This window comes from Topomyia yanbarensis, chromosome 1, assembly GCF_030247195.1.
Source record: "Topomyia yanbarensis strain Yona2022 chromosome 1, ASM3024719v1, whole genome shotgun sequence".
NCBI lineage: Eukaryota > Metazoa > Arthropoda > Insecta > Diptera > Culicidae > Topomyia > Topomyia yanbarensis.
Genome location: NC_080670.1, coordinates 149,792,759 through 149,811,482, shown reverse-complemented (window position 1 = coordinate 149,811,482; position 18,724 = coordinate 149,792,759). Strand labels below are relative to the sequence as shown.

Below are 18,724 nucleotides of genomic sequence, written 5' to 3'. Positions count from 1 at the left end.
AGTAAAATGGAACAGTGGTTGGAAAGTGATACCAGTTCTATTTGTGGTAAATATATAATAAATAAACTGCGCCGTTAAGCTCATTTGCGTCGTGTCAAATGAAACAGGAACATTATTCAAACCCAGCTAATAGTGTAATTGTGCCTCATTTTTTCAACTATTATTCTATGACTGTACATGATAAATATTCTTGCGTTGATAGTAGGTACACTTATCACCTATCATATGCGTGGTATAGTTTACTACATTCACGAGCTATATAATTTCGATCTATTTATTTGCGTTGAATTATAAGATATTGGCTGAATAAGTCAAAATTCTTAACTTCTTCATATATGTTTAATTTTTAGACTGTTTTCAATAAATTTCATAGAACTTTCTTCCATAACTTATAATCTGCATTAATCGCAATCGATCGATATATAGATATGTACAAATCATCGTTTCGAATTTTGAATTCAGACTGAATAAATGTTTACCACACTTGCTTGCCATTCATTTTCGTTTGACAGTGCGACAAAATCTGCAACAGACATTTTGCTCTATTCGGGATCGCGAGTGCGCAAATTGTTTGTGCTTTAAATCCACTACACTATGGGGTTACTAGGCCAAAAAGCTGGCCAACATTATTTGCTGCTGTTGTACACTCACGCAAAACGTATAGCGAAATTCACAAGATTTATCTTAGCGCAGTGGCGTAGGTAGAAATTTGGTTTGGAGGGGGTTTTGATGAAAATCGCAAATTTTTTGAAAAAATGCTAAAATTTAATATGAGTTTGATAAATTATTGAAAACTCAAAAACATAAGTAGTCTAACAGATGTCATTCCAGTCTACAAACAAGAAGAATCACATTGGAACAGTTTTCTAACCTCTATAGGTTATTTTCTTGTATAATATGTGAAGGAAGTCAAAAATTGCGATCTTTTAAAGTGGGATAAATGATCTAAAAAATTTTCAACGTTCAAGATCACCTAATATAATCCTTGACTTTGCAGGTTTGACAACTTCGGGAAGCTATCAACATAAAACAGCGCCTGCTTTGATATAGAAATTTTAGTGATTAACTCTCATAGAGGTAATTATGGTGAATTAATTTTTCAAAAATATTAAGAGACATGGTGCCTTCAGCAAAGTTTTTGATAATGTCATTTCAAACAATTTTGTTGAAAATATGAAGGCTACATGAATTCAACATATAGGGATTTAAATGGACTGGGCCTGTTATATTTCTTCTTAGTGAAGAAAAATTTAGGTGAAAAATATTTTTTCTGCGCTACGGATAAAATTGTTTGAAACAATCATTGCGAGTTGAGAACACAAAACCTATAACTAAATTATGGATGGATGGAACTGAAACTTGCGTTTCGACTTCATCTCATCAGAATCCGACACTAACTTGGTGGGCGGACTAAGCTTGCGCCGAATTGATGCTAGCTCCTGAAAATGGAATCACTCTTTGTGTTTTTGAGTCCTTTTAATATCTGGGAATTATTTGTTTTATATCCAGTTCCCTTATATTTTTTGTAAGCTTCAAAGGCACCTTGAACGCAATGTGAATTTATTATTTAATTACCGCAGAATTTCAGTAATTTCAGAATAGCTTGTTGTAAAGGTTTTCTACTACTATATTTCGATACTCTGAACATGTGGGATATTTATGTCTTTGACAAAGTTGTTTGAAATAGCACTTTCGAAAACTTTGCTGGAGACATTAAGTCTCGACCCAAATTTGGTTGAAGAGTAATTCTTGTCTATAATTACTTCTAGGAGGATTAACCGTCAAAATTATTCTATCAGCAGATGAACAGTTTTACGTTTTGAAATTCTTCAATGTTACTTATCATCGAAATTTGGCAGTTTCGAATGAATGTGATCGTGACCGTTAAAAATTTATCGAGCATTAATTTTACTTTTCTTCATTAGTCAACCTCACAACTTGCAGTACTAGTACGTAGCACACAAAATTTTAGTACGCCATTCATTGCATCCTGCTAAGAGGCTATTCATATAGTTGATAATACAACAAAAATCCAATGCTCATAAAACCGATCCTGACCTGCTAGAGACAAAATTACATCAGCTTTCAACTAGTTTCTGAAATGTTATTCTTGTTGTTAACCATATTGAATTGTTGTCTAAACTCTACACAATCTAAAAAAATACATTTTCAGCAAATGTTGAAATGTATGTAAGTTTTCGGTAAACAAGCTTATGTTTTATATGCAATCAACCTATTCAAATTTATTTGTTTGTTTTGTTTTATTTGGGAGCAGGGAAAAGCCCGCTGGAGCTGAAATCCTTTCAATCTCGTTCTCCAGCAGGCATAAAACCTCCTCATCTTTTCTACCAACAGATTATAAACATCCAAATGATACATATAAACGATTCACTATAACTAATACTACGAGTACAATATTTACGCTTACAAACTAACACTGAGATTATTATCGATATGACAGGGTATTATGGAACAATCGCTTTACAACATCTCGGGACAAGTGAAAATCAAAGACATTAGAACAACGATTGAATAGACGACACATACTAGCAAATGGCTCATTATACCCGTAATAGATTCACATTCGAAAAATTGTCTCTAATCCATATTTTGAAGCATCTTTCCAAAAATGAGCTCATAATAATTCAGACAGTTATTTTATTTTACATTGAAGTAATTTGACAACTATGGGATTTTGGCTAAGAGATAAGTTACAAGATCCCCTTCCCATAATTTTCCAAAAGTTCTCATGACGCTTTTAACACAGTTCCCAATGTAGTGATCAGAGAATATTTTTCCAAAAATATTTTGTGGAATATTAAATTAAATTCGTCAGCATCAATTTTTTTTTTCAATCCAATTAATTTTGGTTTGGGGGGGGGGGGGGGGGTTTAACCCCCAAAAACCCCCTGGCTACGCCACTGTCTTAGCGAAATTCATAAGATTTATCAAAACGTATAGCGAAATTCATAAGATTTATCTTATGATGCATAGAAAAGTACAAAAACTATATTTTCATAAGATTAATATGAAAAACATACAACTTTTATGATTATCTTAACATTTTATACGGTATAGCATATGCCAGTTGTTTGAATTTCATACGAGCATCTTATGATTCTCATAAACATAAGAGAAATGTATAATTTTGCCTTATGATAAATCAAAGATGTCTTATGGAACATGAAGTCATAGCAAACCGATTTGACAAAATAAATGCCATTTCATAAGATAATCTTATGATTTCCACACGTAGTACTTGTGGCTAAAAATTATGCGAAATACCTATGAAATTCGCTGTATTTTTTGCCTGAATGTATGTATTATTATGCATTTACAATTCAAGGGAAGCTCAATCAATTGATGTCGAGCGCATTTTCCATAAAAAATCCACCTAACGGTGTTAAATTTGATTTTTTGTAATATTTCTTCAAACACCTAACCTAAATGAAACCATTGTGATTGGTGGTAACTATACATTTGTAGGATAAGTTTCTAGTTTATATTTGTCTTGGTATTGGGGACAATACATAAGCTACCTTGTTTGATTGTTAACAACATTGTTATGTTATTTTTCTCAAGGCAAAAGCTTGGTGATCTTTAACTGTTTATGTAGATACTAGAGCTTTGTATGCATGCATTCAATATTACAGTCACAATAAGGCGAAATAGTACTAAAATCATAAAATAAACAAATACTTCTATTTTTTAAAACAAAACAGATTAACTTTATTATTTCGATATTTCCACCATGAGAGTAGTTAAAATAGTTCATTGTCAACGTTTTATAGTATAATAATACTGCATTGGTTGAATTGTTCAATTGTAGTGGAGGCTGTTTCGTATTGCGTGATGTCGTAGCAAAAAAAGTGTTCATTTTTAATGATGTGTCACAAATTTAGATCACACTTTTTAGTTATTATTTCAAAGATTAACTATGCAGAAAATAATATTTTAAAAATATAGCTAGATCAAAAATTAAAAAAATATCCCTATTTTGCTAAACTTTTTGTTCTAGCCACTCCATAGTGCACTATTAAAAATCCATGCGTGGTGAAGTTCGGCGTGGATTAACATAGTTACAAAAAGCGAACCATTTTTTTCTCACCAGTAGGGGAGACCGGGGTTAGTTGGCGGTGTTTTCAGTTTTCATTTTTTACCGCTTTGAATTTGGTAGATCTTGCAAAATAGAACACGTTGCATGAAAGGGCAGACTGTTGGCAACATCTCTGAATTTTATGAAAATGTTTCATACGTTGTCTTTATTTCTAGAGACAAAAATATGTGACGCGGAAAAGCCGCCAACTTATCCCAGTCCCGGGGTAAGTTGGCGGTATGTGTGGGGTAAGATGGCGGAATGCCAAAAAATAAGCAATCAAATGGAAATTCGATTATATCAGTGGTCCTTATGAAATGTTCCTTATGAAATAAAACTGTTAATTATTCGACACTTTTCATTATATTTCTGTCTCAATACCCTGTCATTTTGACTTTGACGCGTACTCCATATTCAAAAGCAAATTTTTGAAATTCTTCAGACAATTGGCCGAAATATTGTCCCCTGCATTGACGAGAGACACAAGAAAAAGTTTCTCTTACTTTGGAGTGAATTCCAGAAATGAAAATATTTGATGACTATTTTTGCACTGTAAGTAGTACCGCCAACTTGCCTCGTGTGCGTCACCGCCAATTTACCCCAACCGCACTTTTTATAAAAAAGGATTTAAAAAATTGCTTATGTGTATGGATAGGTGTAATATTTATACGGATACTGAAAGCTCTTTTCACGCACTATCGAAAAATATAATCATTCGGCGAATACATTGAAAACCACCTTAAATAACACAAAATATTTAAAATTAAGCAAATTTACAAAGTACGCTCAAAACACAATGTTGTCCACAGCTTCTACAAAACAAAATGTTTTACAACAAAAACACATTGGATTATGCGTTTCACATTACTTGAGATTCACAACGAGAGACAGCGCTTTATGTCTAATAGAAACGGAGAAAAGGGGATTCCGCCAACTTACCCCAACCGCCAACTAGCCCCGGGCTCCCCTATTTTGTTAGGTTTACTGAAACCTCCATTTACGAACCAAACCGGGGGTTCGTAAATTGAATTAGTTCGTAAAAAAAGTGTTCGTTTTTTGGGATTTAGTTCGTAAAAAAGTTTGCTTTACATTCTTATTAATATTCGTTGGTTGAGCAATATTCTCGTTAACCCTGACAATATGGGTATTTTTGGAACGGACTTGACAAGTAGATACTGAAAATGGACAATTGGAACATTTTCGAAATCCAAGATGGCGACTTCCGGTTGAGCATTATTCTCGATAACCCTAACAATATGGGTATTTTTGGAATGGGCTTGCCAAGTAGATGCTGAAAATGGATAATTGGAAACTTTTCCAAGTTCAATATGACGATTGCCGGTTGAGCATTATTCTTGATTACGAACAATATGGGTTCTATTTCCGTCATGCACTCGTCAACCCTATCCCGAACATACCCATATTGCTGAGGTTATAGAGAATTGGATTCCAAAATAGTTCAATACATCGATTTCCGTCATGCAATCGTCAACCCTATTCCTAAAATACCCATATTGCTGAGGTTATAGAGAATTTATCTAAACCGGAAGTCGCCATCTTGGATTCCAAAATGGCTCAAGACATCGATTTCCGTCATGCACTTGTCAACCCCATTCCTAAAATACCCATATTGTTGAAGTTGTAGAGAATTTATCTACACCGGAAGTCGCCATCTTGGATTTCAAAATGGCTCAAGACATCGATTTCCGTCATGCACTCGTCAACCCCATTCCGAAAATACCCATATTGTTGAGGTTATAAAGAATTTATCTAAACCGGAAGTCGCCATCTTGGATTCCAAAATGGCTCAAGACATCTAATTTCCGTCATGCACTTGTCAACCCCATTCCTAAAATACCCATATTGTTGAGGTTATAGAGAATTTATCTAAACCGGAAGTCGCCATCTTGGATTCCAAAATGGCTCAAGACATCGACTTCCGCCATGCACTTGTCAACCCCATTCCGAAAATACCCATATTGTTGAGGTTATAGAGAATTTATCTAAACCGGAAGTCGCCATCTTGGATTCCAAAATGGCTCAAGACATCTAATTTCCGTCATGCACTTGTCAACCCCATTCCTAAAATACCCATATTGTTGAGGTTGTAGAGAATTTATCTAAACCGGAAATCGCTATCCTGGATTCCAAAATGGCTCAAGACATCGATGTCCGTCATGCACTCGTCAACCCCATTCCGAAAATACTCAACTTATATTAGTAAGAATTAACTAAGAATACATAAGTATATAACTTCATGCTGTAATATACGAACTCAAACTTTCCAAAAAGAGTTCGTTATTTCGAATTTAGTTCGTAAAAAAAGTTACGTAAATCGAATATTACGTAAAAAAAGAGTTCGTAAATGGAGGTTTCAGTGTACTAAAAGTAGTATGTGGTTGTGGTATGTGGCATGTATGTGGTTGTGGTATGTGGTTCTTTTTGTCCGCAACTCACACACCTAACTAATGATAATCCAACAATAAAGTAGAAGCACCAGATTATCATGGGCGATGCTGGCAAGAAAAGAAGAACCAAAACGAAAAGGTGAAAACAAAAAAAAGATGGAAACGCTAGGAAGTGCATTGTATATTGATTAGCCGTTTTCAAATAATGGGATTTTCAAAAAAAAAAATCAGAACTATCTGAAACAAAGACTTTCAGGTTTCGTGCAATTCATTTATTCATTTACTTTATTTAAATCTTTCTTTAAATTTCATTCTATATATCTTTTTTACCGTTTCATTCATTTTGAATATGTGGCTAATTTTCAATATTTGATCATTTCATTTTAATCATTTATTTTATTCAGCATACTTTTTATTCATTTTCTTCATCGGGCTTCATCTTTTATATTATTTTCGTTTACTTCTTTGGATTCATTCTGGTCATGCATTGTATTCATTTCCATTTAATTTATTTTGTGCGTTGTTTTAAGTTCATGCTTTTATTCATTTGCTCAAATTAATATATTTTATTCAGCTATATTATATTATATTATATTATATTATATTATATTATATTATATTATATTATATTATATTATATTATATTATATTATATTATATTATATTATATTATATTATATTATATTATATTATATTATATTATATTATATTATATTATATTATATTATATTATATTATATTATATTATATTATATTATATTATATTATATTATATTATATTATATTATATTATATTATATTATATTATATTATATTATATTACTAGCTATAACCCGGTGCGCTTCGCTACACCCATCAGGACTAAACAAAATAGTTTAAATATACCAAAAATAACAAATATGTTTGTTACAAAGAAGAAACTTATTGTAATTCTCGCAGATAGACAATGTTCTTGGTTTGATCACCTGGAGCACAATTAAATAAATTGGTCTATTTTCCTGTACACAATCGTTTGAAATCCCTTGGTATCATTCGAATTCGAGGTAGCAGTACATCTGCTCCTTTATATTTTGTAGATACAATGGTCGCTTAAATGAATTTTTTCAACCACGTCACAGTTGTGGTGGGTCGATGTTGCGCGGTAACTAATATAATAGGCACACAAAGTTTCAATTGCAACACATGCGGTGCACAGTGTTACAAAACAACGTTTTCATGATCAAAATTCAATAACTACTGAACCATTGGTTTTGGAGAATGGATTTTTTCGAAAAAGCTTCTAGACATAAATAGACGCATCTTTTGATATAATGAATTGAGTGATTAATCCCCCTAAAAGTGAGATAGAAGATTTATGTCCCCAAATAATTTAGCTAGAAGTTCGCGGTCTTCAGTAAAGTTCTAGAAAATATTATTATGAAAAACTTTACTGAGGATACTGAAGTTCTATATAGTAACAGTAGCGAGATATGTAGGTTTGCTTGAGATAAACCCCTTAAAAACAATTTTTCTAATATAACTTTTACTTTCATTTTTTGGGAATTGACCTACGAAGGTGACTATAACAATCATTCAATAAAAGAATGCACATATACTGGAAAGTTTTGTTTTCGAAACATATTTCCAATGATACGAAGACCTAACGGAGTGCTGACGGACATGGATAAAAATAATTCATAAAAAATGGCAGATTTAAAAAAAATATTTTGGCGATACAGAGAGTGTTAGTCGGGGGACCCGGGGCTATTAAGACAGTGGGGGTAATTCGGACCCCCTCGATTTCTCAGAAAATAGCAAGACTTCCTGACTATCGTACATATTCGTGGAACCGCTATTCTGAAACATTAATTTCGAGAGCTGAAGTTGATTCTTTGCTCTTTGTAGAAAGGAGATACAACGCGTTTCGTTGTTTTGCCATTCTCAAAACAAAAATGATTGTAATGGAAAACCCGTGATTAAAGCAAAAAATAAAAATGAAAAAGTGTTTTGGAAAGCTTGAGGCTCCTAATTTATGGGATGATTTTCGTTTGGGAGAAAACAGAGATATTTTCGAGACGGTCACCACTTTTGAGCGATATGAGCGTACGGGGCTATTCGGACCCCCTATTCCGTCAACAACCGTTTAGCGGCTTGCGGCTGCGTACACCATAGCACACGCCATAGCAAATCAAATACATGGTCCGCCAAACGACATACTATGGCATACCAGATTAGGTTTTTGTAAAGCAATTTTTTTTTCGCTTTTAAAGGAGTGTTTCTTGTAACTAATTCATAGGTAAATATAATTCCATTTTTAAAAAATTAAAGAAAAATGACGGTCTGAATTGCCCTGTAGGGAGGTCCGAATTACCCTTACATTGTAAAAGGATGGAAAAACGTAGAGGTTTGCAAAGCGTTGCCTAGCGCTGCCATTGAGTGGTGCAAATAATCTTCTTATGGCACCAAAATGTAGCTGAGATTTTAAACTTACAATTTGGACTTTTGACCGGTAACTTTTTTCACATCTATCCACCTGAAAGAGCGATTTGTTTAAGTAGGTCCGAATAGCCCCGGGTTCCCCTATATCCATTCACTGTCCATATAATCACTGCACAATTCAACAATAATTCTTCAAATGTCATACTGAAAATTGAGCCAGTGACAGAGAATCTCTGGGGGTATCTCGTTGAAAACTTGCTTTGTAGTGTACATCATAAATCAAAATATATTGGACCAATCGCTTTCAAGGTTTGCACAGTTCTTTTACATATCTCCAGGTATTGATCGAAGCTTCTATTTTTTCTTGATATTTGAATTTTTCGTAGCATTCTGCAGCTAAAAATGCAATTTTCGTTAAAAGAATTCATGAAACTTATTTTTGAGAACAAAGTTATGATCTTTAATGATGTTATGATATGAAGAAGAACTGTGCAAAATTTAAAACAATTTGGTTCAGTAGATTTTGAGTTATGCTGTACATCGCATTTATTCGAGGTGTCTCCTGAAGATTCACTGTTACACACCCAATTTTCAATATTTTGCTGTGAACATTTAGGAAAATATTGTTTAAATGTTGCATTATTGACTGAATAGACTAACACTCTCGGTATCGTAAATTTTTTTTTGTGCGATATTTTTTTCAACAATAATCTTTCTCCCTTAAGCAAGAACTGATAAAATAAAATAACGGATAAAATTTAACGAAGATCGTGGACCACGCCACCAAATATTCGATTAGTTCCTTTTATGGTCCTCGTGAATTCGTCCTATATAACAGTGTTGCATTCTTTCAGCATTTTGTTTACATCCGAATTTTGATTGATATTGTAAGTAACATTTTCCGCAAGCGCAAGATTTAGTGGCTGTTTTAGGGCAGAGCTGTTCGTCCATAATCCAGCAATGTCGATTTAACTTCAGATGAAGCGATCGCAATTACAATTTTCAACTTAATTTTCAATTTTCGATAAATTCATGCTATTTATCAGCATTATATTGGCATTCGCGTAATAGATCTATATCAAATAAATTCTTGCCATTCCATTTATGTGCTGGCAACAAAATTGTAGATTTTTGAAGTAGTTGATAGATATTGCATCAGAAACTCTCCCTTTCCTTCTGATTCCGAAATCAACATGCCCACCTTCTTGGTGGAAGAAATACTTATGCCAGATCATATATAATATATACAGCTAAAAAAAGTTCTTCAGTACACCCCCCCCCCTCTCTCTCCCTTACCTCGACTCACCCTCCCCGTCGTGCACAAAAACCACCCAATGACCATCTCCTTAGTGGAAGAAATACTTATGTCAAAATTTTATTCATCGCTAATCGCATTGAATGAATAGATAAGGTTTACTTCAGAACTCTCTTCCCCGCCCCCCCTTTCGTGGTCCACTCCTCTCAACTATTTGCTCAGTGGGAGAAATACATATATCAAATACTACTAAATTTGGAGATATAAATAATTATTTGCCTAAAAACACCCCATCCCCCTTAAACTCAGTGTACCCCCCCCCCCTTCCCAAAAAAAACCATGCCATGAACATGTTCTTGGGGAAAAGAATACGTATGCCAAATTTCATCAAGATCGGACTTGTAGTTTAGAAGTAGTTAGCGGACATACATATAAACATACATTGATTTTTATATATATATATATATATATATATATATATATATATATATATATATATATATATATATATATATATATATATATATATATATATATATATATATATATATATATATATATATATATATATATATATATATATATATATATATATATATATATATATATATATATATATATATAGAATCTATATATTATATTATATTATATTATATTATTTATTTATTTATTTATTTATACTGGTCTTCGATTTTCTCGTACAGACAGGTCCTTAATTAATAATAATTCTATGTTTAAAGGTAGTCTTAGCAATGTTAAAATCATACTTGTCAGCTACATCATTAAAATTACGACAGCATACATTGAACGGAACGGAAAAAAGAGTACGATACATCGGTAACCGAAAGAAATCAGTTCGTCTGGTGGGTCTAGGTGGTACGTTGAATCGGAGCTGGCTCAGCAACTCCGGGCTATCTATATTGTTTTCCAGAAGATCGAACACGAAGAGCCGTTGCAGCATTATCCTCCGACTTGCAAGAGTTGGCAAACGTAGAAGATTGCATCGATGTTCATAGGGCGGTAGACGAATAGGATCAGTCCAAGGTAGTAACCGCAGAGCGTAACGAACAAAGTGACGCTGAATTCGTTCGATGCGATTAATTTGAACAGCATGGTAGGGTGCCCACACAAGCACGCCGTACTCCAGGATGCTACGCACGAGTGCACAAAATAGCGTTTTTAGGCAATAAATATCGCTGAATTGCTGCGTGTTTCGCTTAATGAACCCCAGCACGGCATAGGCCTTGGCTGTAGTCATTGCAATGTGCTGCGCGAAATTTAGTTTGTTATCGATGAGAATGCCTAGGTCCTTTATCGTATTAACTCGGTTGATACTGCTTTCTGCCATTCTATAATCAAATGTCAGGACATGCCTGTTTCGACAGAACGATATCACATTGCACTTTTGCACATTTACTTCCATCCCGTTATGAGTACACCAATTTAGCAGCATATCAATATCAGCTTGAATAGCACAGCAATCGACTGCCGACGCAATTACACGGAAAAATTTCAGATCATCAGCAAACATATACTTAGGAGACTGTATAGCGGAGCACAAATCGTTTACGAATAAAATAAACAGTAGCGGGCCCAAATGACTACCCTGAGGCACACCCGACTCTATCACAAACGGAGATGATCTCGTTTCATCTATGCGCACAAAAGCACTACGCTCGGTGAGGTATGACATTATCCACCGTGTCAACCACTCAGGAAGTCCCATGCGCTCAAATTTGGCCACGATTAACAAATGAGGCACCCTATCGAACGCTTTTGCAAAATCAACGTAAACGGCATCAACCTGCTGACGTTTTCCAAGCGCGCTACTAAGTGACGAAACGTACGCCATAAGATTAGTACTCGTCGAACGTTTTTTCACAAATCCATGCTGCCACTCGGAAATGATGTGGTGAACCTTCGGGTACAGCAAATCATGAACGAGGCTTTCAAAAATTTTCGGTAAGCAGCTCAAAATTGAAATGGCTCGATAATTTTCAACATCGTGGATGCTACCTGCCTTGTGGATCGGTGTAATAGATGCTGTCTTCCAGACACTCGGGAAAATTCCTTCGGACAATGACCTGTTGAAAATTATACTCGCAGGAACAGCCAACGTTACAGCACAGCTCTTGAAGAAGATAGGCGGTAAGCCATCCGGACCAGCACCCTTAGAACCATCAATAGACTGCAACTTCAGCGACATATTCAAATCGAACAACGGCAGGCTATTCAAATACGCTTCAGACAAAGGTGGTCGGTTATTACTTTGCACACTTTGAAAAAAGGATGAGAATAGATTTGCCGATTCAATCGGGGACTCGGCTGTAATTGCGTTGTAACTAACACGTTGTGGGATTCCGGACGACTGCTTACGGCTTCTTACAAATGACCAAAATGAATTTGGGTCCTGCTTCAGGTTCTCCTCCGTGCGATGAATATAGCAACGAAAGCAATGCGCAAGCAAAGAGTTATATTCGCTCTCAATGGCATGCAGCTCAGCTTTGTGCCGATCATCTCTCCAGCGAAAGTATCGTTTCCTAACCTTGCGAAGACGGTTCCGTAGATTCTGTAGCTCATTATTCCACCAAGGCTGCTTTTTACCACGCGGACGACGAGGTCGCTTCACAGGAACAACATCACGAAATATTGCATACATTTTGTCATACATATTTGTCACAGCTTCATTAACACTGCAACCAACAAGAAATTCCTCCCAATGAACTTCGGCGAACAATGTGTTGAGCCTCTCGAAATCACAGCGGGTAAAATCAAAGCCAAGGGAATCAACAACAATACCAGGAGCGTTTTGCTTAATAACGTCAAGCTCGAATAGCAAGATAAAAGGCCGGTGATGTTGGTCGATCTTTAGCAATGGTAACGGTGGCTCACACAATTCAACACAATCAGTGTCACTAATGAACGCTAAGTCAAGAAGTCTCGCGTTTACGTTTTCGAGATCGTTTATCTGAGACATTCCGTTTGCCAAAACCGACTCAACCAAGGATATTTCCTGTTCAGATGAAGCATTTACCGGTATCATACAGTTTAAATTTTCATCCGACATCCAACGTAATTGAGGGAGATTATAATCCCCAACAGTCAAAACCACACCACGATCACCCGCAAGATCAATTAATTTTTTTACACATATTGCATGTTGCTCGTACAACAGGGGCTCACTGTTGGGCGGCAGATATATACAGCACACTATCATATCAAAGTTTGGTGATGAGATGCGAACGATAATTTGCTCCAATTGATCACAGTCAGCAATACAAATAGCAAAGCTCTGAAGGCCGTTTTTTACTGCTATCAGGACCCCCCCTCCTCGTCTGTGCTGGCTGGTTTGGGGGTTTCTATCACAACGGTAAATAGTATAGTTCAGAGCTAGCTCAGAGTTTGAAACGTCGTTATTCAGCCAAGTTTCAGTAAAGGCAATAACGTCATAATCGCACTGAGAAATATTTAATAGTAATAAATTTGTCTTCGTCCGGATTCCACGAGTGTTCTGATAATAAAGCGAGATTGGACGGTAACTTTTTTCACGATTCGGACCACGTCTGTTGGAGTTGGTAGCAGAAAACTGATGTGCAGACGGAGGTGTGCGGATGCAGGTTAAATCCGCTGGTAATTCTTGAGCATCAGTAGAACTTTCTGTGTGACAGTAGGAACGTGCGAAGAGTGGCTTATTGTGATTTAGTGTCTGCTGGTGTTGGCAAGAAGCGAAAAATATTACGTGTGTTCGACGATGGCTGGAAATCAAATGGTCGGAAAACAATTCCCTTCTGCCATGTTGATTTGGATAGGGATAAATCTTTCAGCTGCAAATCAATACCAGCCTTGAACGATACGAATGAAAGTTCATCAAGTGTTCTGCCTTTAGGTACAAGTTTAACAACGTTCACAGCTGTGTCTGTTTTCAAATTGTTCCTGATCAGCTTTTCGATTTGATGCACTGTTGCCTGAGGATCGAAACCAGATAAGTACAGCCAAAACTGTTTATCCTTTTTAGCTGCCACCAATGGTATAGCGTCGTCCGGTTCGATATCTTTAGTACCTTCAAAAATGTTATCGCGGTGCGGTGGTTCATCCGGGAGTAATAGCCGTGGTCTCTTGCGTGAATTTGGGTTTAGTTGTGTTCTACGTGGTGTGGTGGGAAAGGGCGTTCGCTGAAGTATTGTATTGATTTTCGTGGTGTTGAGTGCAACTTCATTCCTCAGTTCGTCCAGCACCTTGTTTTGCTCTTCAACCATTGACTGCATAGCGTTGTTCGTCGATACAATAACTTGACGAAAGCAAGCATTTGCCATCATTTTTGTACAAGCTTTGCACATCCAAAACAATTGTGAACATCCAGATACAGCGTCACGAATTTCCGCTGACTGGTGAGCACATTTGAGGTGGAAAGATGATTTACAAAAGCCATTGCAAACTATTTCATCTGCCTCGTCAATACTGCGAGTACAAGCACAACAAAAAGGCTCCATTGCTTTTTTCCGTACGATCTCAACACAGAGCGAATGCGGTGCAGTTTTTGGCGATTTGTCGATGTAATTTAACAAACAATGTTGTACTCCAAGCCACACCGATGCAGTGATGAAAAATACGTCGGATATGAAATAATCCACAACGAATAAATCCGAAAAAAACGATAAAACACAATATTAGCACAGAGAAATAAAAACAACCAACCGAATTGACTAACCTTGTTGCCAGTCAGTTATATTATATTATATTATATTATATTATATTATATTATATTATATTATATTATATTATATTATATTATATTATATTATATTATATTATATTATATTATATTATATTATATTATATTATATTATATTATATTATATTATATTATATTATATTATATTATATTATATTATATTATATTATATTATATTATATTATATTATATTATATTATATTATATTATATTATATTATATTATATTATATTATATTATATTATATTATATTATATTATATTATATTATATTATATTATAGGAAAACAATTTTGCTTAAATGATTTTTGCAATGTTTTTCATAAAAAAAACGCTAGAAAGTTGGCAAACCTCGAGAAGCAATGAAAGGCTGGTAACGATGGTAACATTCTATTAATGCGTAGAGCACCACCAGTTGCTCCGGTTTGTGGTGAGTCTACAAGCTTGACGTGTTTCTTTTCTTATGTTGAATTTTCAGATACAATAATAAATAATATACTTCACATATGAATGCCCTAGCGCATTGTTTGATGAATGTAATCGGAATTTACATGTAAACATGTATTATATAGCTACTTTGTTAATAATATAAATTAACATACCAATATTCGATGTTAGATTATTATTTGCATCTTCAAATCTGCAAAAAACGGAAAATAATTTAATTAGTGTCATAAAAAAGTTTTGATATCAAATAAGCGATTTTCGGTAAACATTTATAAATAAACAAAAAAATAGAACCGCAACAACTGCAAGAAATTGATGGCGAGAGATGAATTTTTGGCGAAAACTGTAATTATATTCTTCCAAAAAACCTCGCCCATACAATGATTGTGCAGCCTTCGTATCAAGGAATTTAATCAACCCAATTTCTAGATGCCAAATTTCTCCTACTACTACTACTACTAGTCAATTATTCTGTCGACTTGCCATCCGACTCTACTTGGTTCTGTTCGAGAAAATAAAACTATGGAAGCATCACAGAGAAAGCTGGTTTTAATTAAGTCGATTTCGAGTTCCAACGGACTAGCTACTCTTTTATACTGGTATGTGGTGGGGAAAAAATTTCCAAGTAGAACCAGTAACTGAAGCGATTGACTTTTGAAGCCAAACGACTCTATTTATTTATCAGATTAAAACCAGCTTATTTTTTGCTAGTTTCAAATGAAATCTATTCTCTTAACAATTTTGGAAGATTTCTCATTACCTTCCTTGTGTCAATTAAAGTTTCTGTATTTACTGCACCAGCAATAATCCGGACATGCAGCACAACAGTTATTTGAACAATTGTCTAATCGTTTCAGTACGGAAGTCAATTTAGAGAGGCTGCAGAGCACAACAGATCCGTATTAATGTACGTGGCAGGATTGGTCTACCACAAAACATGGCATTCGCATTCTCCTCATCAAGTCAAAAGTCAAGTTTTCTTTATTATCACCATTACGGAACCGCAGTTTGGTACCACAAGTGAAGAATTTCACTTCGTCCTGCAGCTGGATGTTTGAAATAGCCACAGATAGCAAACTTTTCCCTATCCCTTGCACTCGAACAGTCAGGAACCGTTCAGTGCGATCGATGATAACGGATTCTATTGTCGTGGAATAAATCATTCCTAGAGTGGATTATTAACAAAGTATTGGTGTAAACACCTGCACACGGATTCCGTAGGACATAATTTACCACTGCCACTAACAACGTTATGAACGAATCCTGACTGTATGTCTATCGCTACACACACAAACCTAAACCAGAGGAAGGTACAAATCCTTTCTCGAAAGTTTCCCTCTGACCATCACTTGACCGAGCAGATTACGGGGTGTGGTGTAACTAAAGACAAATAAAAGTACGGCCAAATGGGAAAAAGTTTTGCCTCCAGAGCACAGATTTATAACAGTGCTAGCGAATCGCTAGGGCTCGAGGCCACGCAGAAGAGGCGCTACGCTCCGGAAGACCAATTGAAGTCAAACTGTGCGTATAGAAAAACAAGCGAACAAAGACAGCGAAATATGTGTCATAATTTCTTTCTGATTATCTTCGGTCGAAGTTGTACTGCATTGCTACTTTCTTGGAGAGTTCAGGAAAGTATATAAATGCCAGAAAGTTGGTTCCCAGTCATCGAGTTTTCTGTCTCTGGGGATGTTACAAATTGAAACATGTTTCTGTATCCCCGGCGACTAACGGATATAGCCGGTGGATGGAACTTGTGATTTACTTGTTTATGCTTTTGTTGTATTAGATATTACATAGTATAGAGAGTTTGTAACTAGTTTATACTTCTTGTTGCAATCATTGCGGTATCCGGCTGAATTATTTTGGTCCGCACAGGTGAACTACGCGTTTGCGGTAACCTGAGGCAAGCAAACGAAATTGCTTGTTGCAGGTTCTTCTCTTGGGAATATCGCGAATATGTGCATAGTCGCTACGTGATAATCGATTGTGTGGTCACCGGACGGAGTCTGGCCGTCGAAGACTTGCTCTTGAATAGCTGTTCATGGACCGTGTAGGATATTACAGCAATGCTTGAAAATGTCCCAGACTTCGCTTATTGGAGGGTGGGGTAGCACTGATATTTAGTGTCTAATTTGATAAGATTTATCTACCAGCGTTTCTACATCATATAACCAAGAATAACACAATAATATAATCCCGCAAAGTCTTTGATTTTCACCCTAAGCTACAACCAGATAACTGAAAACAGAAAACACATGCTACGTTCACATTTGTCTTAGCGTTTCCCTGCAAATTGTTGTCTAGTTGATTTTCTGACATTTTATCGCCCCACATAGCACCGTCTGGGAGTGCTTTTGCTTCACTTTTTATCCCATGACTGCTACATCAGACTGTTCGGACACAATAAGCATGACGACGTGAATTCATCTGGAACTCCAGCCTAGAATGGATTACGTAAAACTGTGAAGGGACGACTGCTGGGCGAAGACACAACTTTTTGCACTCATTACGAACTTTTGTTTAGCGAATAAACAGTAGCAACACGGTACTTGTGTGTGCTGCTGCTGCTGTTGTTGTTGTTGTTATAGGTGTTTTATTCCCCCAACATTCTCTGGTGGTTACTCTTGAAATAAGCCATTCTGGAAGGGACATCCCTATTTTATATTTATGAATGCCTAGCGAGAGTAGATAGCGAATAAAAAGTTCTTTTATGTTCCGGAACGCACGAGTAAAAACCATGATACAATTATTGTTATTGTTTTGATGACTGTCTGGCGAAAATACCAATCCCACAGCGGTAAATGTCAATAGTTGTGGCTCGTTTTATGCGATATCGCGGGACAGCATGGGTCATGCGCCTTTAATGGAGACGCGTGATGTTTGATTTAAAATGCTACATGCTTCCATTCATTGCATATTTACTTGTACATATACGCTAACAGAAAATAAGCGATCTTTAACCACAGACAAACTGACATGACACTTTATTTTCAGATTTGACAATAGATTATTCAGTAAATCGTATTGTCAAACGGACATTTGCGTTAAACAGTTACGAAATTTTGAGTTAACTCTCTAATGACACATTCCAGCGTTAGGGGACAACGTTTGCACGCATTATGCAACTGTTAACAGCTTGTCGTTTGAAAAATCCTACGATGTACGCTCAAAACACCTAATTGAATTCTTTAAGTCCTAACACAACGTTAATGTTATGGGTTCGATGTTTTTCAGGTTGTCATTTCATTCTGAGAGGTGAAAATGTCGCGTTAGGGGACAACAGAGCAAAATATTGATTTTCCAACCTACACTTGTATTTATCAAAATACCTGCTCTATCTCAAACTTGAGAGCATCTATTTGTTCT

General features: G+C 35.7%; 1 protein-coding gene across 11 annotated transcripts in view; it reads right to left on the bottom strand.

Annotated features, from left to right (window-relative positions):
• Positions 1 to 18,724, bottom strand: part of LOC131677035 (irregular chiasm C-roughest protein-like) — a 569,032-nt gene that overhangs the window by 255,778 nt on the left and 294,530 nt on the right. For 8 of the 11 annotated variants that reach the window (XM_058956588.1, XM_058956579.1, XM_058956554.1 and 5 more), the window contains one exon: positions 15,511 to 15,548. The exons of the other annotated variants lie outside the window; for them this stretch is intronic. The gene's annotated coding sequence lies outside the window, so the exon portion shown is untranslated. The remainder of the gene's footprint in view (positions 1 to 15,510; positions 15,549 to 18,724) is intronic. 11 annotated transcript variants of the gene reach the window in all.